We start from the raw sequence: 22,798 nt of genomic DNA on the forward strand, positions 1-22,798 counted from the left end.
TAATTAAAGACAGACAGCTTGGCTGTAAAGATCATGCCTTTGTACACCAGGCAACACTGCTTCCTTGTTGGAATTACCTAAATATAACTGGTCTACACTGCCTTCCAGATCTCAGATTCTCTATCCAAATACAATCTCCCAATTTAGCATTTCACAGAATGCATTCTTCTTATACTAGGGTATCATCTATTGGCAGCATTCACTCACATTTTCTTCTTTTATTTGTTTCTGAGAAAAAAGTGATGATTTACTTAGTTGTATTTGAGTATCATCCACTTGCTCAACTAAAATGATTGCTGCAGTGCACAGCCAGATTATTTAACTGGCACCTTATGGGCTTACAGTCTTCTTCCTTCACCATTTTTCCATCAAGTAGAACTCAACATGCTTCTTTAACTGAGGTCACCCAGCACAATAACTGACACAAAGAAGAAATACAAAGCTTAGTCCGTAAGTCTCAATTTTCATTATTTATAACAAGCCTTCTGGGGTCCAGTTCCAGTCTGTGGATCCTTCCTTTCTTCACGCATTCTCCTTTAAACAAAGAAGGTCAAAACAGTCTGAACTCTATTTCACTGCTAGTATGACCATCAGTTGTCAACGAAATTAATCAGTCCTCCTCATCATCAGTAAGCTCCTAGCTCTGTAAAGATAGTTGATGAAAGCTGTAATCCATTTTCCAAACAGAGCATGCTGAGCCAAACCTAAAACTTCAGCAAAACTCTTCTATCCCAGCTCTTTGCAAAACTTCAGAGTTTCTCGCTGAGTGACCTCCTCAAAGAACTATCAGGGGAGTCCTTCAATCTGGCTGTCCTACACAGAAAAAGCTGAATGTGAAATTAGGGCCAAATGTTACTGAGGATTCTCCCAATGATAAAGAATAATGTTGAAAGAGCTCACATTCAGCTGTCTTTTCTTGTCAGAGTCAACTATTTTTAAAAAAATTATCATTAGGCAACTGAAAAATGAATTTAAGCTGGAGGTGATAAAAGGTAAAATATCTGTGCATCATGAATAACCTAACAGATATGAAATAAAATATTTTTAGAATTTTAAATTAATTTAAAAAAAATTTTTTTTCCTGCTATTTCTTACATTCATACGTAATGATGAGGAGGAAGAGGAGAAAGGGGGGATGCTGGCCAACAGTTATTCAACATTAAGATTTTTACATACCTCATCTCACCTAATATCTCAGCTCCATGAGGGAGCAGAGGCTTAGGAAGGGGAAGCATTTGTCCAATTTACCATTGTACCAGGGTCCTGATTTGAATCCTGAATGTTTGACTCTTAAAATCATGCTATTTGCCTCCCATAACATATATAAATGAGAATAAGCATAATATATTTCTCCTTTGGGAAGCATTTTACTTTTCATGCAGAAGCATTCAACAACAGTTTCTTTCTATAGTAGTAATTTTCTCAGCAAAGTTCAGAAAACATATAATAATCAGTCAAACTTCAGTTTTAGCACATGTCTGACTCAATTAGTATTTCATGAACAATATAATAGCCCTTATTATAATACAACTAATCTAAAAGAAAATTATTACTTGTAGATTTTCTATTTGATTATTGCCATTAATTTGTGCAATTTCAAAAGTGTAATGAAAAAAAAATGATTATAGTTGAATTCCAAAAGGACTTGTGAACATCTAAGATCTTTACCATTTTTTAGGGAATGGATATAAGGAATAAAACAAGGGAAGTTTTCCAGGTCATAAATACCTTGCAAACTGACCATGCAGAAAATATTTCAACTCTTTCCTTCCTCCTTCAATATAGCTCACCAGATTTGAGAACTATTTGAAACTTATTTATATTTTTATACATTGTGTACATCCAGGAAAAAACGACAAACACTTATAAATTCAAATCTAATCCACAAAAAATGTTTTCCTATCTAGAATAGTAACTCCTCCTCAACCACCATATCCTGCCCCCTTGAATATAGCTTACCAGATTTGAGAACTATTTGAAACTTCTTTATATTTTTCTACATTCTGTACACCCAGGAAAAATGACAAACGCTTATAAATTCAAATCTGCCCCACAAAGAATGTTTTCCTATCTAGAATAGTAACTCCTCCTCAACCACCACATCCTGTCCCCACTCTCCTTTCCACCCAACCCTGAAGGTAGTAGTAGTATATTCCCATCTTAACTTCACTTAAGCATGAGGTTTTTCTTTTCAGATAATTATGTTTAATTATAAATCAATGTACCACTCTATCTACTTACTTGATAAAGAGTTCTATGAATCTTTGAAAGGAAAGATATTCTAAAATAATTTATGATTTAGTCATTCACTTAGACATGCCCCATCATGGCTATATAATCAATGACTAAGAATGCATCCAAAGTCAATGAAAAGAACCTTGAGATATGCATAAGAAATTATGTACAGCATTTATTTGCTGGTATATAATACAACAACCAGAACCATATCTATCTAAATGTTCTCATCTTAACAGGTGTCATTCTATTAAGATTTTACAAGGCATATATTCCAAAAGTATTTTGAAGCATAGTGCCTAGATGTAACATATACATTTATTTTTATATTTTGATTCACTTTTAACATTAAAGGAAATTTCAGTAAGGTGTAAATGTGATGATTGACATCAAATTCACAGTGTTTATGTTTAACACAGACTCTTAGAATCTCTAGGAGTGACACCTAATGATTTTTCAAAGTTTCAGAACAAGTGGTTAAAGATTCAAATCTTTTTTCATTGTTCATTTTCTGCCATTTTTATTTTAGTTTAGAAAAATTGCTTATTATTGATGAACAACTACTTGCTTGAATGTATACAGAATATACATGCAGTAGGTATATTGTGTTGTATTTTTCCCAAGAAAAGACCAAGCATAGGGTAGAGCTAGATGAGACAGGGGTTTGCTTGACAGGGATATGACTGAGATGTTTAAGTAGACATTCTTAGTTAATATGCCTGTGAGACTGTGGTAAGAAGAGTCTCCAGTCTAAAGAGGAGCACTACCTATAGTCATTTCTTGGTACTGAGGGGTACCCAGAAGCCACCGCTGGCATCAGTAATGAATCAATTCTACACTCTCTTTGCATTTGCCTTCAAATTCCATTGAAGAATACAAGGAGTCAGATCTGGTATAACAGAATCATGAAATTGAAAGAGATTTTACAGATATTAAGTCACTTGCTCAAAGTGACCTCACTACTTCAAAACATAACTGGAACCAGAAGCCAGGTGATTCAATCCTGCCCAGCAGTTAGTTCACAGCACACTGACTGTGATGGCAGAGCTTCAAAAAGACTGGACCATATGCTCCCATCAAATCATTCCTTTTCTTAAGCACCATTATGACCGAAAGTTCCCAAACTCAACCTTGTAGAGAAACCCAGCAGTTTCTTCCCTGGGAAGGGCCCGTATTTGTACAACTCTTTGCTGCTGGAGTCTGGCAGAAGCCCAATATGCCATCATACAGTCACTCCTCAAGACGCCTCTTTAGATTGACATTTTACTGACATTAATGTGTTGCTGCTGCTCTGCATCAAGCATGTTAATTACTTGGGACCCAGATTTTGAATTTGTGCTCTAAAGTGGTTTTAGCTGAAGAGTTGTTTGTTTCATTTTTAAATCAAATAAGAGAGAGAGAGAAATTATTAAATGGAAAGTCACAAATTAAAAAAATGGCAACCACATAAAAACCAATTTCATAATTATCCAAAATGGAAATAGAATGATACAGTTCTTTGTGTTATTTTATTGGAAATGTCTACAACTTTTGGATATTCCATCCCAAATTTAAAAGCCTCTAGGTCATTCTGTCCTAATCCTCTTTGCTGGGACCTAAGAAGCTTTGTAACGTACAAAATAACTACAATCTTTGAAATTACAAATCTCATTTTAAACTTATATTTTAACTTTTTCTAAAAATCCTATCATAGATTTTCTTCCAAAAGAATGCATGGTATCGATTAATGAGTACTTAAAGTCCTGAGTTGCTAAATTAAAATGTTTAAATTGCTAATGATAACATGAACTTCTTTTAAAGAACAGTGTCCATTTATCAAAATGACTTCAGATATAGTTTTTATTTTCTCTCATTTGAAAAATCCTTCTTATAAGTACTGCTGCTGCTGCTGCTGCTGCTAAGTCGCTTCAGTCGTGTCCGACTCTGTGCAACCCCATAGACGGCAGCCCAGTAGGCTCCTCCGTCCCTGGGATTCTCCAGGCAAGAACACTGGAGTGGGTTGCCATTTTCTTCTCCAATGCATGAAAGTGAAAAGTGAAAGTGAAGTCACTCAGTCCGACTCTGTGCGACCCCATGGACTGCAGCCTACCAGGCTCCTCCATCCATGGGATTTTCCAGGCAAGAGTACTGGAGTGGGGTGCCATTGCCTTCTCCTTATAAGTACTAATGAATGACATTTAAGTTACATTCTAACAATCTCTTTAAGATTTATTTCCCCCCAAGTATAACCATATCTTAAGAAATGACCGCTGTCCTATCCCATCATCTCAAAAAAACTATGCTAGCATTTTTGCAGATTTATATTTAACCACTGTACTTCTAGTACTCTATCAATTTCAAAGCCAACTTAATACAAGCATTCAGGCACATACGTATATACTTGCCCACACACCAACACTGGACTTTTTCTTAACATCTGCCAACTGTTAATAGTTTTTACCAGCGTCTAGCCATGTTTATTTGTACCTGGTTTCTAATAATTTTTCTTCTTCTAAGACATGCCATAGAACTGAGGTAACAAATACTATATTGAATTTTAAGAATTATTCTCACAGGGATAAAAAGCAAACAAACAAACTGCAAGGCAAGTAAAATTCTATTACCTCTAATGCAAATCAGCCTAATGTCATTCAGGTAGCTCTATTTTGCTCTACTACTTCTCCTATTCCAACATCGCCACCTCCAAACTAAATTTAAGTTACAACAAATTCTAAATTAATTTGACCATTATTTTGAGTATTAGTGGACTTCCCAGGTAGCATTAGTGGTAAATAACCCGCCAGCCAGTGCAGAAGACGTAAGAGACTTGGGTTCCAACCCTGAGTCCAGAAGATTCCCTGGAGGAGGGCATAGCAACCCACCCCAGTATTCTTGACTGGAGAATGCAATGGACAGAGGAGCCTGGCAGGCTATAGTCCATAAGGTCACAAAGAGTAGTATATGACTGAAGCAATTTAGCATGCATGCATGACTTATTAATTTCGTAATAGTAATCACTTCATGGGAAATAGATGGGGAAACAGTGGAAACAGTGTCAGACTTTATTTTTGGGGGCTCCAAAATCACTGCAGATGGTGATTGCAGCCATGAAATTAAAAGACGCTTACTCCTTGGAAGGAAAGTTATGACCCACTTAGATACCATATTAAAAAGCAGAGACATTACTTTGACAACAAAGGTCCCTCTAGTCAAGATTATGGTTTTTCCAAGTCATGTATGGCTGTGAGAGTTGGACTATGAAGAAAGCTGAGCGCCAAAGAATTGCTGCTTTTGAACTGTGGTGTTGGAGAAGACTCTTGAGAGTCCCTTGGACTGCAAGGAGATCCAACCAGTCCATTCTGAAGGAGATCAGCCCTGGGGTTTCTTTGGAAAGACTGATGCTAAAGCTGAAACTCCAGTACTTTGGCCACCTCATGCGAAGAGTTGACTCATTGGAAAAGACCCTGACACTGGGAGGGATTGGGGGCAGGAGGAGAAGGGGACGACAGAGGATGAGATGGCTGGATGACATCACTGACTCGATGGACATGAGTGTGAGTGAACTCCGGGAGTTGGTGATGGACAGGGAGGCCTGGTGTGCTGCGGTTCATGGGGTCGCAAGGGTCAGACACAACTGAGCCACTGAACTGACTGAACTGAATAGTAATTACTGTGTTTCCCAAGCAGTTAATATTAACATTTTTTAACTAAGAACTTCTAATGCATTATTTTATTTTCACACCATCCCTCTGAGGTAGGTACTATTGTGCTTGTGTTTGTGCTCAGTTGCTCAGTTTGTGTCTGACTCTTTGTGACCCTTTGGACTGTAGCCTGCCTGTCTCCTCCGTCCATGGAACTTTTCCAGCAGGACTACTGGAGTGTGTTGCCATTCCCTCCTCCAGAGGATCTTCCTGACCCAGGGATTAAACCTGTGCCTCTCTGTCTCATGCATTGCAGGTGGACTTTACCCACTGAGCCATTAGGGAAGCCCATAGGTACTATTATCCACCACCATTTATATAGATGAGAAATCACTGACAGAGGAAGAAGAAGAACTAGAGTCCGTGTCTGATCCTTTAATCACTAGGCTGCCTCTAAGGAACACAGCTGAGAGTGCCAGAGAACAAGAGAATATGAGAAAGCATTGGCACTGGCTACTTGAGAAGTATTGGGGAGGGACTTCCCTGGAGGCCCAGTGGTTAAGATTTCATCTTCCAATGCAAGGTGTGTGAGTTTTATCTTCGTTTGGGGAGCTAAGATCCAACATGCCTTGTGGTCAAAAAACCAAAACATATAACAGAAGCAATATTGTAACAAATTCAATAAGGACCTTTAAAATGTTCCATATCAAAATAAAAAGAAGTAGTAGTAGTAGTATTGGGGTTAAACATGGGGCAAAGTAGGAAAAGTAAAGTTACACGCCTGTAATATGGGTTTGAAGGAAAGGCTGCAATTTCACTCTCACTTACCAAGTGTAACACTACTCGTATCTCTGGGTTTGAGCCTATATTCAAGCAACCACTCTGAAAGCCAAATTTGCTAGAAAAATGTCTCCTGCTATTGAAGAATTCCTTCTTTCCTTCCTTCATGCATGCGCATACACACCTCCATTTGTCACAGCTTGAGCTAGTTTCGTAGAGGGGAAATGATGAAACCCCAGGTAAGGATGAGACAGTGGTCATGCAATTGTCTTTCTCTCCCTCTATGTCCTGCTTTCCCGTAAATGTACAGTGCTTTAAGCCGCAATTCAAAATTATTCTAGAGAATAAAACAATGTCTGCTGCCATCTACTTTAGATTTACCAAATGCCATCTTTAGTTCTAGAAATGTTTTCACATCTGCTGCTAATGTTCTAAGTTTATACATCTTCATGTATCCTTATGCTGTCAGTGTAGTAAGGCACACCATCACTTCAATTGCTGCTGATAGCAGTTTTAAAAGGAAGGAGGGGATATTTTAAGTGAAACTACTCCATCTGGTTGCCAACAATTGTTTAAAATAGTGCTAAACATTAGAAATGTCTCATCATAAATTCCCCCACCTAGTCTTTTCAGGCTGTGGCTCTTTGGAACAAATGCTAAAGATTATTACATGTAGGAGAAAGGAAGATTGTTATTAGGAACAGAAAAGGTGAAGGACTTGCCAACAGGCAGCAAGGGAAAAGATACAAGTGTATCCTAATAAGTTGTAAGCTGCACTACCTATCAAATTACTATCAAGTTAAAAACTATGCACACAAGTACTCAGGCTCTAATTCCATTGGAAGCAGAGGCAAAACGTCCTCAGGATGAGGGGATCGTGACTTCTGGAATATTGAGGAAGAAAGTAAAGGCAAGAGCCTTATACACAAGAAAGGAGAAAAGATAAAAGGAAGGTAGAGGAAGTACAATAGCTATTTGAAATAAGTTGGACCCAAAATGTGAGCCCACTTGCCAGGATACAGAGAGCAAAAGCAGGGCCTTTAGACTTCCAACAGTTCCAGCCTAAAGCAATTGTTTCCACAGCAAAGGATTCATGGAGACAAAAGCACGCCCATCTCTGTAGACTGAAATTATGGATTTCCAAGTAAGAGTCACAACAGCTTTGAAAATGCCCTATAAAAATTAATTTGACTCCTCTCCATGAGATAAACCAAAGAATTCATGGGTCAATATGCTGAAAAATGGCACAACTGATGTCAAATAACCTTCATTTTTCAACAGCAGCCTTCTATAATTCTGCCATCTAGGTATTCCAGTTAACATTATATATGAAACTCAGAAATTATGCAGCCAAAGAATAGAATGCTAATTCCTGACAGCATGTGGAAAGGAACAGATGAGAACAAAACACCACAAAAGTTTATAAATTGACCAAATAAGACCGCATATGTTACCATCTTCTATGAGAAGAGAGATTTATTGACTGACAATTTACATCTGGTTTGCTCCCGTATTCTGCAAATCACAAAAATGGGTTGCTGTGGCAACTGCCATGTGCTATTTAGCTTGTTGAGAAGGAAGAGAGAGAGAGAGAGAAAGAGAAAAAACCTCAAAGTACCTTCTAAAACACAAATACAACATGAATTTTTATTGTTCCTTGCACCCCAAGTGAGCAAATCTCCTGACAGAAGTTCTGTTCTTTCATAATTTAAAAAATGGGCTTGCTTTCTGTTGTTTGCAGTTTTATTATATATACTACCAATTTATGCAAATGGGAAAGAAAAAAAATCCACTGATATATAAAAGAGATGGATACAGATTGCCTGAGTCACAGGAATGTGATCAGGCCATTGTCTTTTATAGCATCCCCGCTTTTATCATTGACAGCTCTTTTAGCCAATTTGACTCTATTGATGTATCAAATCTATGCATGATACTCCAAGGAATACACGAGAGCTCAATACTTAAAGCATCAGCAAGGACAGGCTTATTTTTCTGGACTGAAAACAAACGCAAGGTGCAAACAGATGATTAATTTTCTCAGAAGCATATTCTTAACCTCAGGAACACAGATTAGGCCCTGTTCACAGGATGCTGTGCAGGACCCCAGAACACATCACGTTACCCACATCTGTGCATGCTGGAGAAAGCATATTAACATCTCTACTATGAATAAAATGAGAACACTCATCCATTACTTACATACTTACTTTTCCACTTAGATCTAAAAGCATGGACACAAATCTGTAGATCCGTTAAGGTCTTGAAAATAAAAACTCGAGTTGTTGTCCTTATTCATTGGCAAGTCTGGTAACTTTTTAAACTCCTGATGTTGTTCAGACTGGGAAAGTCAACTTTTTTTTTTTTTTTTAATAATAAAGCTCAATTATCAGCCTCAGAACAATCCAAGTTTCTGGAAGTTCACTGATTTTCAGAATGCTCTTTTAGAAAAATGGCCCATTTAAAAAGCAAACAAACAAAACAAAACAGATATGTCCGCTATCACCACCATGGCAAAAGTTCCTGACTGTATAGACATGTCTTCTGTTGCTCCAGTTATTCATACAGAAGATTAAATGAAGTGAACTCACAATTTTTTTTCACTTTCCTTCAGCAACAATAAAGAACAATCAATTTAAAAATAATTGGAGAAATTTGTGTTTTGTTCATAAGAGAAAAGGAGAACATTTATTCAACAGTACCACATAGAATCATTTGCTTAATAGCATTTCTAATATGTTATGCATTTATTCAATCTACTTCTTACTATATTAGAATGCAAAAACAATTACTCTGGATGTAAATCCTAGAAAAACAATCAAATTTTCTATTAAATCAGAGAACAAACAGTTAAGCTGCAGTGTGAGTTGCAGAAGCTCATGAATAGACAATACTTAGAGTTTCTCTCACTAGAAAGTGAAAAAGAGTGGCAGAGACCCAGATTCTCTCCCATCTTTCCTTCCTTCTTTCTCTCTTTTGTCCTTCTCTCCTTCTCTTCCTTCCTTTCTTCTTGGACTTGGATTAAGGAGTCTTTATTTAAAGTCTAATAATTTAAATTATGTAGGCATATAAAACATATTATAACACCTTACATTATAATACCAACCCCAGAGCAGATAGAAACTTCCTTTCACATTCTATTGTAAACAGTTTATATTCAACTGAGCAGTCACAGGGGAATATGGGCAGTTTCAACCTTCTAGGTCCTTTGTTACACACAAAGCAGTTTTTGGTTTGTTCTTTGTATACTTACATTACAGCCATTTCTGTTCATTAAAAACTCAGAATAAGCATGTTTAAGAAAAGGCAACTGAACATGAAGCAAAGAATAAAACGAATCTGTCCAAGTAAAACAAACATTGTGCATTTTACTTTATTTGAAAGAAATTTTTAAAATCCACATGCTTTTAATTGGGGCTCTACTGAAATAATCATCTCAAGTATGAGATTCAATAAATGTGCTCATGCTCTGATTAAATGTCAAAGCCATAGATTTGTTATTTCAGATATAGTGAGCAATAATTTTATTGGATAATAATGAACTTTCAAAGATGTATTTGCAACACTCGCTGTCCATTTCAAAGCTCTGAGTTATAATATAGAGTTATATGTATATATATATATATATATATATATATAATATTATAGAATCTAGTAATAGAAGGCTGCTGCTGCTGCTGCTGCTAAGTCGCTTCAGTCGTGTCCAACTCTGTGCGACCCCATAGACAGAAGCCCACCAGGCTCCCCCATCCCTGGATTCTCCAGGCAAGAACACTGGAGTGGGTTGCCATTTCCTTCTCCAATGCATGAAAGTGAAAAGTGAAAGTGAAGTCCCTCAGTCGTGTCCGACTCCTAGTGACCCCAAGGACTGTAGCCTACCAGGCTCCTCCATCCATGGGATTTACCAGGCAAGGGTACTGGAGTGGGTTGCTACTGCTGACATTTAAGTAAATTTTACTCATTTTAACATGCACTGCATGGATTCTGTGTACTTCTGCTGAAAAATTGGTACTGACAATCATTGCCCAGTCTTGACTAACAGCAGATATTGTTATGGTTTGTATCAACATTTTTCTCTGGGTGTATATGAATCTTTACAACAAGGGTGTTTTTATGCCCCAAAGTATTTAGGGAAATACATTATTTTCTGTAAGTAATATTATTCCAGTTCAGATTCTTTATTAAAAATGCCAACTTATCAGATTGTTGATGTAATGACCACTTCCCATTTGATCATTATCAGTTGGCCATGAGTAAGGTGTGCCAGTCCTTTCAAACCAGTTTAGTATAAGACCATCTTAATGTTTATTATTATCCTTTTTATTGCCATTATAGCATTTTATATTTTTTAAAGTCTGTGACAACTCCAGATATTAAGAACATATTATGACCAAATTCACATAGCTTTCTACATTCTTCACATAGAAATGCCACAAAATTTCAGAAAATAATATATCTACCTTACACCCTCCCTATACTATACTACTACATAGACATGACCTATAAAAACAAACTGGAAAAAAATATATCTTAAGTGAAAAGGTATGTTCATAAAACACTACCGTCATTAATTCTCTCCAGACAGATTTATTCAACATACTATTATGAGGGTGAAAACTGGATTAGAGGCACTGATTAGATTGAAGCAATCTGTATTTAACTATACTTTTACACCTGCTACTAATTATAAGTGACTTTTGCTACAGTTTCCTTGAAAGTGTTAGTTGTTCAGTCATGTCCAACTCTTTGTCATCCCATGGACTGTAGCTCACTAGGATCCTCTGTCCATGGAATTCTCCAGGCATGAATACTGAAGAAGGTAGCCATTCCCTTCTCCAGGATACCTCCCCTACTCGGGGATCGAACCCCAGTCTCCTGCATTGCAGGCAGATTCTTTACCATCTGAGCCACCAGAGAACAGTTTCCATAGTTACCCAAATTACAAACACATACATATTTAATTTTCAGTTTGCCAATTTTATGTTATCACTCAATACTCCATTCATAGAAGCTGTTGTCAGGAACCCAGCATTCATCAGCAAAACTAAGGTCACAAATGAGTATCTTATATAGTAAATATGTCTTATAATGCTATGTTGGGAATTTACAGTTTAAATCAACTGATATTCATTCATTCATTCATTCTTTTGGTAATTTATTAACTAGCTAGGCACTGTTCTAGCAAGACATTAGAGACATAGCCTTGAACAAAACAGGAACTGCTTTAATAAAGCTAACTTTCTAGTTGGAGGTGATGGGAAACAGGCAGTAAACAAAAAGTAAATAGTTTCTAGTACTCTTGAATGCTATATAAAGAAAACAAAACAGGGAAAATGATTTGAAGCAGTACTTTGTTAAGGTGGTCTATAAACAAGGTATCACCAAATGGGACAATTAAAAGCCAAATTAAAGAACAAATGTCTAAAATGCCTAAAATAATTTCAGTACAATATAAAATGTTCATTGCCAACTATGTAATGAGCCATTAACTTTTCCTTCATAAGTTTTAAAAAAGGACTATCATTTAATTTTATTGTACAAAAGGTGGCTCAGACAGTAAAGAATCTGCCTGCAATTCAGAGTACCTGGGTTCAATCCCTGGAGTGGGGAGATCCCCTGGAGAAGGGAATAACAACCCACTCCAGTATTCTTGCCTAGAGAATTCCATGGATGGAGCCTGGTGGGCTACAGTCCACAGGGTTGCAAAGAGTTGGACACAACCAAGTAACTAACACACACACATATCATTTAATTTTATTGTACAAAAAGGAATATTCAGCTTTGTGTATGCTGAGGAAGTGAGTAAGACATTGGTATACTAGAAAGTATTTCAGTAACAACTAACAAAGGGGCCAATCAAGTACGTGTGTATCTACAACACAAAGCTTTATACAGCACGGCCTAACAGAAAGATGACTGATGATGAAGTCAGGGATCCGAGATCAAGCTCAGGAGCCGTAACTTAACCAGCCCTTTCGCTTAGACCAACTCACTAAGTCTCTCTGAACCTCATTTCATTACCTCTTTAGCAGGTGTAACAACACATGCTGATGGGATTATTCTGGTGTGTGTGTGTGTGTATATATATATATATATATATATATATATGAAACTGAATTTAGCATGTTATGACTCCTACTACTTCATTGTTTTTGTTATTTGTTCCTACTGTTATATGATAGAAAACAAAATCTTCATGGAGATGACCAAGACCTTTAGGAAATTTTATGATCTTTAACTCCATATTTTTCATCATCCTGACACAGTTTAATTATTCTTCTCATACACTGAGGACAACTTTTATTCACTGAAACAAAACTATACCTTCCAAGAAAACCTATACAACACCAGGAGTAATGGAAAAGATATATCTTACTAAATAGCATTATATATTACAATTTTAAGAGTTCACACACAAAGAAATAAGCCTATTTGAAATTTAAATCTTAAATTCCAATTGCATACTGGCTTAATGCAAACTTTATTACATGGCTATACTTATGAAAACATCTAAAATGTAAGCATGATATGAAAAATGTAAGTATACAAATAATACAAAAAACATTAAGCTTCAAAGAAAGTTTCTCCTTAACATCAAATTAATATTGAATAATTCTTGACTTAACAATGTGAAATATTCCTGCAATACAAAGTAATGGTAAATTAACTTTACTTCACAAAATAATTGTTGGGGATACAAAGTGTTAGTTGCTCAGTTGTGTCTGACTCTCTGTCACCCCATGGACCATAGCCCATCAGGCTCCTCTGTCCATGGAATTCTCAGGCAAGAATACTGGAGTGGGTTGCTATTTCCTTCTCTAAGGGATCCTCCCAACCCAGGTCTCCCACATTGCAGGCAGGCTTTTTACTATCTGAGTTTGAGCACAAGGGAATAGTAAATTTTAGTCAATGTCCCAGATCAAATTTCAAAGATTTTGAATCATCTAAATGTGTGAAGGGAAATCATTCTCCTAACTCAAATCCGGTATCAAAAATATATAAAAACATTAAATTCTACCCTGTGAAGCTATTGTAAATAATATAAAACTATTTGCTTTTCTAAGCCTAAAATGATAGTTTGAAATGTATTCCTGTATTTTCTGTAGAGAGTTTATTACTAAAAAATTCTCCCAAACATGAGATTTGTTACCTAGTTTTTCACCTAATCCACATATGAGATGAATACCAGGCTTTTAAGTGTAAAGTGGATAAAAATTTACAACCTTGTTTTGAAAGAACCCTTTCTCTCAATTAAGATTTAGAATCACTTCCATGACAAGATCTCCAGCCAAAGTGGAACCTCAAAAAAAATATGCTAAGTTGGCATAATGCCCAAACTCTTCTCGAGGTAATTGTTGTAAAAAGAAGTCATGTTAGCAAGAGCCTGTGCTGCCTGTTAACATAAAGTTAAAATTTGCAAGCATTACAAGTTGTACTACTTTCCCTTTCAAAGAAATGGCCATTTGCTCTTTTTTACTTCCTCTGTTAACTTTGACCCTTTCTACTCCCCACTTAAAGGCAACACAAATTCTTTTTTTATGTCACTGTTTTTGGGCATCTCATATCCTCCAAATGTTCACTACCCAAAAGTAGTCTAGTCTTTATATGGTACAGTTGTTGAATATTACTAGAAACATATTCAAGTAGCAAACAGTGAAATCACTCAGTTGTGTCCAACTCTGCAATTCAATGGGCTCTAGCCTACCAGGCTCCTCCATCCATGGAATTTTCCAGTCAAGAGTACTGGAGTGGATTGCCATTTCCTTCTCCAGGCGATCTTCCCAACCCAGGGATCCAACCCAGGTCTCCCACATTGCAGGCAGATGCTTTACAATCTGAGCTATTCAAGTAGAATTCATCATAAATGATGATGAATTACATGAGCAGGTAAAATATGAATCAAATTGTGTCCCCTTTGTCAATAATAATTTTAAATGAATTCAAGGAGGTTTTAGGCAACCAAATTTTGCAAGATTGTTTACTGAAGGTAGTCCCACAAAATTAATTCCAAACAAAGAGCGATTGGGAGGCTCTGGAAAGATCAGTGGCTAAAAGTGACAGGAAGAAAATTCAAAGCTTTAAGGTGCATACGGCACTTTTTATTTCCACACATGAGGTAGATAATAAAGCCTCATTGACTTTGGGTGCGTTGAGAACTAGCCTTGTCTGCCCCTTCAGATTTTCTCAAGGTACCACCAGATCATCTCACAGTGATCATCTGTCAACACAAGTGTTAGAGAAGGAGCCCATGACCTGTCAGTAACAAGCTTCTTCTTACTGAAAGATGCATGAAGATGCACACAGGCGTGAAAACTACCCCTGTTCCTTGTTTAGATGGATACTTTTGAAACTCGAAAGCATAATTCAGAAAAGTTTTCTCAAGCTTTCAATTGACTTTGTATTATTGTTCTATTTTAACATCTTTCTTGTAGTTCCCGGGCTCAAAGAGAACACTGCTGTCTTAAGCAGTCTGACAAGAGTATGAGGGGACAATCAGAGAGCATGAGGGAAATCAGACACACTTTTCAAATGAAAATGGACAAGCAATTCCACGTTCATTATAAGGAACTAATAATACAGACCCTATCTGTATTACCCGCTCCCCCAGATGCAGTAACAGAGCATCACTCATCACTAACCTCAGTGGCAGACAAGCACCGACTCATGGCACCTGAAATGTGCTGCTGTGATTCAACCCCTTGTTCACTGCATTTGAAGAAATTGTTTGACCACAGGAGCCCATTTTGTGTCAATTCCTTTCAAAACTTGTTTTATTTTCACAATTCAAAGCAAAAACACAAAACACTGATATTCATGCTGTATTGTTTAATAGCAATGAAAACTTTTTTTTATAATTATATGCAAAACAGAAGCTGAACTACTCAGAGACCCTGCACTCTGAGTTCTTGTCAGAAGAACAGCCCTTTCTGAAATTTAATTTTCAGTTTTCTGTAATAATATTGCCACTGAACTATTCTTCATTCTCTGTCTACAGTACCTCATTGGACTCTTGTTCAGAGCCTTCCTTATCTTCTTCACAAACCAATGACTTTCTGTTCTGCCAAAGTAAGCTAATGAAAGAACACAAACATGATGAAAATCTTTTATCATGATGAAATATCTCTGCTTCAAACACCCTCCTGAGATCAGTAAGAAAGCATTTACTTGTACTTGTGGCAATCAATATATAATACATTTTTTTGTGTGTGTGGGGTGGTATATATGCCTATTGTGACCTCCCATGTATAAGACCCTAGGGAGAGCAGTGCTTGTGATCAGAAAGCACCAGGCAGCATGCATGCACCTGGTCCATAGAATCAACTCAAGCTGGAATCATTCTATTTCTTTTAACTACACCAGGGAGGTGGACAGTCCTCAGACGAATCACTAATGGAAACTTCAAAGACTTAGTTTAGGGTATATGACTAGCTTTAATGAAGAAGAAAATATTTAAAAATTGAATTGCCTGGAAAATTATCCCAGACATTTTTATCTGAAATGGAGGGAAACTGAAAGTAGGTCTACAAGAAACCTTTTCCAAACCATTGTACTGCAATGCACCACCTAGGTATTTCTCATGTCATACACTCAGAGGAGTTTGCTAGAGAGGCTGTCTCTAAATGTAGCTGGGAATGCCTCAGAAGACAAAAGGATGGCATCATTTACAAATCATCCCACACCCTAGCTTCTCAAATAAACTGGAACTGGACAATAAGAACAAGCTTTCAGAAAACAAAAGCATCAAAGGAAAAACGAAAGCTTATTTAGGCAACCTGTCGTCTCCACCCATGTGAAAATTTTCAAATATAAATTGATGCCTAACTAAATCAATCACCCAAAACATCTACTGATAAGAATAAAAATTGGACCAAAATGGGAAACCTTAGCACATAAGTTTTGTCAGTCACATTTGGAATTTTCTGAACTAAAGGATCTCACACATGTGCCTATACACACACATTTTGCAAAGAGAACAATTATTGTTTACACATATATAAGTTGTTCCTGACATAAAAGTAAAAAAAAAAAAAAAATCTCCAAGTTTCCTATGAATTGTTCAGGTCCTAAGAATCCCTTTATGGACTACCTCTGATTCTAGAAAAATTCCCACCCTATCTATATGCCATAGTTTGACACACAAGTAAATATGTGGATAAACCTCATATAAACCTGAAAATATCATGAAATCTTCATGCAAATTTTGTCAGTACCTGTTAGTAATGTTTTTTTCAGGAAACAGAGTCAAACAGTTTTGACCTTATTTAAAATTATTACAAAAATTATTTAATTGTAGAGCATGGAGGACCTTCTCATTATAGAAATCAAGTCACTAAAGGTTGTGAGGTCTTCTCCCAATTTCGGAAATCTTCTTGCTTTCATAATACCCTGCTGCTAAACTACTATTAATCAACCAGAGAGAGATCTATAGTTTAATTATAACCTGAAGCAAAATTTCCATTATTTAGTTTTCGATATTTGGAAAATAAGATGCTTATATTAATACTTCAATCTAAGATGAGTGAATGTTAAGGATAATTCATAAATGAGCACTTTTCCTGATAGACACCTACACTTGAGACTACACAAATGCTAAATTAACAAGGGAATGATAAAAAGGAAGTTAAAGAAGCCAATTAGGCAATCAAATTCCTTTGGTAATTACACAGTACTGAATGAAGTACTGTTATGTTATAGAGTTCCCTAATACATGGAGTGATGCTTTCTAAGGCCCACTTGACTTCACATTCCAGGATGTCTGGCTCTAGGTGAGTGATCACACCATCGTGATTATCTTGGTCGTGAAGCTCTTTTTTGTACAGTTCTTCTGTGTATTCTTGCCACCTCTTCTTAATATCTTCTGCTTCTATTAGGCCCATACCATTTCTGTCCTTTATTGAGCCCATCTTTGCATGAAATGTTCCCTTGGTATCTCTAATTTTCTTGAAGAGATCTCTAGTCTTTCCCATTCTGTTGTTTTCCTATATTTCTTTGCATTGATCGCTGAGGAAGGCTTTCTTATCTCTTCTTGCTATTCTTTGGAACTCTGCATTCAGATGTTTATATCTTTCCTTTTCTCCTTTGCCTATCGCTTCTCGTCTTTTCACAGCTATTTGTAAGGCCTCCCAAGACAGCCATTTTGCTTTTTTGCATTTCTTTTCCATGGGGATGGTCTTGATCCCTGTCTCCTGTACAATGTCATGAACCTCTGTCCATAGTTCATCAGGCACTCTATCTATCAGATCTAGTCCCTTAAATCTATTTCTCACTTCCACTGTATAATCATAAGGGATTTGATTTAGGTCATACCTGAATAAAGGTGAAAATGGAGAGTGAAAAAGTTGGCTTAAAATTCAACATTCAGAAAACGAAGATCATGGCATCCGGTCCCATCACTTCATGGGAAATAGATGGGGAAACAGTGGAAACAGTGTCAGACTTTATTTTTCTGGGCTCCAAAATCACTGCAGATGGTGACTGCAGCCATGAAATTAAAAGACGCTTACTCCTTGGAAGGAAAGTTATGACCAACCTAGATAGAATATTCAAAAGCAGAGACATTACTTTGCTAACAAAGGTCTGTCTAGTCAAGGCTATGGTTTTTCCAGTGGTCATGTATGGATATGAGATTTGAACTATAAAAAAGCTGTGTGCTGAAGAATTGATGCTTTTGAACTGTGGTGTTGGAGAAGACTCTTGAGAGACCCTTGGACTGCAAGGAGATCCAACCAGTCCATTCTGAAGGAGATCAGCCCTGGGATTTCTTTGGAAGGAATGATGCTAAAGCTGAAACTCCAGTACTTTGGCCACCTCATGCGAAGAGTTGACTCATTGGAAAAGACTCTGATGCTGGGAGGGATTGGGGGCAAGAGGAGAAGAGGACGACAGAGGATGAGACGGCTGGATGGCATCACCAACTCGATGGACATGAGTTTGGGTGAACTCTGGGAGTTGGTGATGGACAGGGAGGCCTGGCATGCTGCAATTCATGGGGCCGCAAAGAGTCGGACACAACTGAGCGACTGATCTGATCTGATCTGAATGGTCTAGTGGTTTTCCCTACTTTCTTCAATTTAAGTCTGAATTTGGCAATAAGGAGTCCATGATCTGAGCCACAGGCAGCTTCCAGTCTTGTTTTTGCTGCCTGTATAGAGCTTCTCCATCTTTGGCTGTAAAGAATATAATCAATCTGATTTCAGTGTTGACCATCTGGTGATATCCATGTGTAGAGTCTTCTCTTTTGTTGGAAGAGGGTGTTTGCTATGACCAGTGCGTTCTCTTGACAAAACTCTAGCTTTGCCCTGCTTCATTCCAAGGCCAAATTTGCCTGTTACTTGAGGTGTTTCTTGACTTCCTACTTTTGCATTCCAGTCCCCTATAATGAAAAGGACATCTTTTTGGAAAAGAACATCTTTTTTTGGGCTACAAAATCACTGCAGATGGTGATTGCAGCCATGAAATTAAAAGACACTTATTCCTTGGAAGGAAAGTTATGACCAACCTAGACAGCATATTCAAAAGCAGAGACATTACTTTGCCAACAAAGGTCTGTCTAGTCAAGGCTATGGTTTTTCCAGTAGTCAAGTATGGATGTGAGAGTTGGACTGTGAAGAAAGCTGAGCGCTGAAGAATTGATGCTTTTGAACTGTGGTGTTGTGGAAGACTCTTGAGAGTCCCTTGGACTGCAAGGAGATCCAACCAGTCCACTCTGAAGGAGATCAGTCCCGGGTGTTCTTTGGAAGGAATGATGCTAAAGCTGAAACTCCAGTACTTTGGCCACCTCATGCAAAGAGTTAACTCATTGGAAAAAACTCTGATGCTGGGAGGGATTGGGGGCAGGAGGAGAAGGGGACGACAGAGGATGAGATGGCTGGATGGCATCACCGACTCGATGGACGTGAGTTTGAGTGAACTCCGGGAGTTGGTTTTGGACAGGGAGGCCTGGTGTGCTGCAATTCATGGGGTCACAAAGAGTCGGACATGACTGAGTGACTGAACTGAACATGGAGTTATTCTCATAGAAGAAATAGAAGCATAAACAAACAGAACAAGTTCTGGCTTAGAAATATCGTTTGTTTTGCTAATTACATACAAAAATCAACCTCACATATAATGCTATTAATGAAGTACTCAGATGAGCAAAAACTATAATTAAAAATAAATACAAATCAGAATCCTTTTCAAGATGAGAAATGACAGTATCACAACAAGCTATTATTTATAAGTATACAGAAATCACTACACCAATATGAAACCCTCCTGAGACTCAGATGGCATTCTCCACCCTCTAAAAGAATATTACAAATAAGGAATTTATGCACTATGAATTATCCTTCCTGATTCTGGCAATGCTATAACAAGCTTCCACAGATCTGCTGTTTGGGGGTGCCATGTTTGGAATTATTTTTTACAGAAAACTATCTTGATCCTTTTTTTACTTTATCCCTATGGATTTCCCCACATAGCACAATCCCCAAATTCTGAAAACAGCAGAAGACACAAGATAAAAAGTCCAAAGACTCTCTCAAAATCTGCCCAAAGCATATTTTAAGATTTAGGGGGAAAAAAAAAGACTTGTGCTATTTAAGTTGTTCCTGGTTTCTCTAAAAGAAATTCATTGCAAGGATTACATTTAAATCTAAGGGAGTCAGCTGAGCCTAGTTTCATGAGGTATGAAAATAGTACATGACTTGCTTTAAGAGTTGCACTAATATCCTCTGTTCAAACAGAAGGTCCAGGATATGACAAGGACACAAAATGATATCAAATCTCTCTTTTTTTTTTTTTTTCCTACTTTTTAGCTACAGCTATTCCTATCATAATTCAAAAGAGAATTTTAGCCAGTTTGAAAATAGATGATTTGAGATTCTCAAAATATAAGAATCTAAGGAAATCATCCTCAAAGATAGTATAAATTAAATATATGGGATTCATCATATGCATTTTAGTGCATAAGTCCTATACAATAACAAAAATAATTGTGCTCTAAAAAGGGAACTTCTTTATAACAGTGACTCTATAAGAAACCTTTATGGGATATTCCAGAACATTATCAATTTGGAAATAATAATGAAAATGTTGTCCAAAATCCACATTTTGTGGGAAACTAAGACTCAGAGAGTAATATGATTTATCTGAACCACACAGCAAAACTAGGCTTAGAAAATAAGTTTTGCTTATTCTAGTTCCCCTTCTGTACCACTCAACTGCCTTGTATATTTCATCTGAGTAAAACTTTTCTTTCTTTTTTTTTTTTTTTGAGTAAAATTTTTCTATCAAAGAAGGAGAAATAAACAACAACAAAAGTCAGTGTGCTCATCCAGTTGTAGGAAATAAATTTCTGAATAGTTACTAAGATGAGTGGTGCTATATTAGTAAACATTTGGGACGAAGTAGAGTTCATTGGTCTTCCCTGGTGGCTCAGATGATAAGGAATCTGCCTGCAATATAGGAGACCCAGGTTTGATCTTTGGGTCATGAAGATCCATCCCTTGGAGAAAGGAACGGCTAACCCCTCCAGTATTCTTGCCTGGAGAATTCCATGGATGAGGGCTCAGTGGTAGTATAAGATTAACTGAGGAATATTGAGATTTTAAGACTTTATTTGAGCAAAAATCAATTTAAATAGAATAGAGTCAAACTGGAAGTGGTTAGGAGGCCCCATTGGCAGGAACTCAGAGAGAGGCTTTAAGAGAGAAAATGTAGAAGCAAAGAAAGGGGTGATTGGCTATAGCTTAAAATCTGCTTAGCTATTTGCCTTGCTGTCCTTAGCAGTTCGATTTTGTAACCTTGAGGCATTTACAGGCTTAGATTTGGGTTTGCTTACAAAGGCCACTGCAAAATTAAGAGTCCTATCAGTTAATGGCCTCTGTGTTTAATTAATTTAGCAGTGGATTAGAGGCAAGATAAAGGGACTTGAATCTGAGGGGGAATAAACTTATTTTCCAAAGAGTCGTGTAACCACTTTGGCCTTAATGTGAAAATGAAGAATGATATCGGAGTCTACAAAAAGATATGACATGAGGAATACCTGTGGCAATGTGCATAAGGCATAAGACCAGCACTACATGGGACAGGTTTGCCATTGATGTGTTGTTACTAACTGCTCCTACCACACCCACTCTTCTCCAGAGCACATGCTTCTTCCTTGCCCCATCCCTTATGCAGCTCCTAATTACCTTGGAGACTCAGTGCTATCATAACACACTTAGATATTCTTCCCACCTTGAAAGGACAAAGGCCAATTAAGAGTCAGTCAAGGCCAAGGGCTTCCCTTGTGACTCAGTTGGTAAAGAATCCACCTGCAATGTGGGAGACCTGGGTTCAATCCCTGCGTTGGGAAGATCCCCTGGAGAAGGGAAAGGCTACCCACTCCAGTATTCTGGCCTGGAAAATTCCATGGATTGTATAGTCCATGGGGTCACAAAGAGTCGAACACGACTGAGTGACTTTCACTTCACTTCAAGGCCAAGGAAGAGAAACCTCACTGAGGTAGGTCCCTAGACTGAGATGGCAGTGGGGGAATTTGCATTAGAAAGAATGCCTAAGTCAAAGTGTTAGTCACTCAATCATGTCTAAGAACATAGTTGTTACTGCTTAGTTGCTAAGTCATGACTTCTGAGACCTTGTGGACCCCATGGACTGTAGCCCACCAGGCTCCTCTGTCCATGGGAATTCTCAAGCCAGAAAACTGGAGTGGGTTGCCATTTCCTCCTCCAGGGGATCTTTCCAACCCAGGGATTGAACCCACATCTCCCGCATTGCAAGCGGATTCTTTACCACTTGAGCCACTAATGTCTCTGCATATTTTCAACACCCTTCTAGAATGAACCACTTTGCCTGAGTCATTTCACCTCTGAGGACCTTCAATACCTTACTTCTAAGAGAGGATGTGATAGATGGTTCAGAAAACCATGGTCTTTGGAGCCTCTTCAGGATCAGATGTAAAACCAGACTGGGTGGCATTTAAATATTTCCACAAATCTGACCCTCCTCCACCATCCACCTGGCATGTTAATCAGAATAGATCTTCCTTCCTATGTTTGACCTACTGTGAGTCTAGGTTAGATGTTATTTGAACAAAGGGTTTCATAACTGAGATGAGGTTGAGAATCAATAGATCTCTATGCCCATTTCTAGCTAAAAATTAGTATGACATAAAAAAT

General features: G+C 37.5%; 2 protein-coding genes across 3 annotated transcripts in view; one reads left to right on the forward strand and one right to left on the reverse strand.

Moving 5' to 3' along the window:
• The window catches only part of IMMP2L (inner mitochondrial membrane peptidase subunit 2), a 956,056-nt gene that overhangs the window by 463,113 nt on the left and 470,145 nt on the right, over positions 1-22,798 (reverse strand). The gene's annotated exons all lie outside the window — the stretch shown is intronic.
• Positions 1-22,798, forward strand: part of LRRN3 (leucine rich repeat neuronal 3) — a 41,707-nt gene that overhangs the window by 7,836 nt on the left and 11,073 nt on the right. The window lies entirely within an intron of this gene.

This window comes from Bos indicus x Bos taurus, chromosome 4 (assembly GCF_003369695.1).
Source record: "Bos indicus x Bos taurus breed Angus x Brahman F1 hybrid chromosome 4, Bos_hybrid_MaternalHap_v2.0, whole genome shotgun sequence".
Classification (NCBI taxonomy): Eukaryota; Metazoa; Chordata; class Mammalia; order Artiodactyla; family Bovidae; genus Bos; species Bos indicus x Bos taurus.